The following is a 1,288-nucleotide window of genomic DNA, read 5'->3' as shown; positions in this document are numbered from 1 at the left end:
TTTGCTCCTCTCCTTCAAATGCAAAAGAAAAACTCCCTCATTGGTACCCTATAGCATTTTTGAGTTCACCTCAGTCACCAGATAGAATGTTTTGCAAGTGACTTCTTTTTGTTGTTAACTGTCATTGACTTGAGTTCAACTATAGTGATTATATGAACAACACACCTGAACTCTGTCCTGTCCTGTGCCTTTCTTGTCATGTCTGACACACTTGAGCCCATTACTGCAATCACTGTGTCATTCTATCTTGTTGGGGGTCTTTCTCTCTTTTGCTAACCTTTCCAAGCATGATGTCCCTTCACAAGGAATAGTCTTTTGTAGCAATATACCTGAAGCATGAGAGACGACTCTCAGGTTCTGCCTCAGAAGCTGAAGCAGGGGTCACTGGTTCCGTTCCTCAGTATTTTCAGCTGAGAGCCCTTGCCGCCAGAGCCGCCATTTTGAGTTGAGTTAGAATTGTCTTTTTTGCTGAACTTAGAGCACTTCTTTCTGTGAATAACCGATGCTGAGTTTATAGTAATGAAAAATTGTTTCTATAAAGAGGAAAACACTGAACTAGCAAGTTCAGTTTTTACAACTGTTATCCTTTAAAGATAAACGTATTTATCCATGACATGACATTCTCTCAAATACTATGATTTGGTGTTCCAGAATTATGGTTCTAGTAAAGTTTACACTAAATTATAGCAGAGATTCATTGTTATTCCGTATTTAAGTATTAAGAATCACTCAGATATGAGCTTAATTCCTTTTTTTTTCCCCCACCAAAACCTGGGATCACAAAGTATACAAGATCATAAAGACAATTGCTGATTTTACACATGGCCTGGACTTGCTCTTTTGACTTGAAAACTCCTCTTAAAAGCAATTTAACTGGTTCAAAAGACTTTGAACTGGTCAAGACCTGGTAGGCATAGCTTTCTCCTTCACTTGTAAAACATTGTCAATTTTACTATCAAGGTGATGATGGTATTGTGCTTCCACAAGGCCCTCGTGAGATTCTGGCTTCGTAGGGATTAAAATGGTCCTCCTTTTGCTGCTTTAAAGATTGTATCAAGTATATGTAAGACAGGCTTTGCACTGGGGACTGCAAGGAGGTTTAAAAAAAAGGGCATTTTCTTTGCCTCAAGGAGCCTCTGAGAGGAGAAGGCTGGATCTAGCTCCTTAAAAACACAGCCTAAAGGGAGTTCTGGTGGCCTAGTGGCAAGAAGCTGCACTGCAATCCCAGAGGCACACGGTTCAAATCCACCAGATGCTCTGCTGGAGAAGGAGGGGCAATCTCCTCCTG

The 1,288-nt window shown here is 40.6% G+C and overlaps 1 protein-coding gene across 1 annotated transcript in view; it reads left to right on the top strand.

Moving 5' to 3' along the window:
- Positions 1 to 1,288, top strand: part of ABHD3 (abhydrolase domain containing 3) — a 71,074-nt gene that overhangs the window by 3,422 nt on the left and 66,364 nt on the right. The gene's annotated exons all lie outside the window — the stretch shown is intronic.

The sequence above is a fragment of the Elephantulus edwardii genome, unplaced genomic scaffold (genome assembly GCF_000299155.1).
Source record: "Elephantulus edwardii isolate Elephantulus edwardi_28Jun2011 unplaced genomic scaffold, EleEdw1.0 scaffold00307, whole genome shotgun sequence".
NCBI classification, from domain to species: Eukaryota; Metazoa; Chordata; class Mammalia; order Macroscelidea; family Macroscelididae; genus Elephantulus; species Elephantulus edwardii.
The sequence above is the reverse complement of the archived record's forward strand: the minus strand, read 5'-3'. Positions and strand labels throughout refer to the sequence as shown.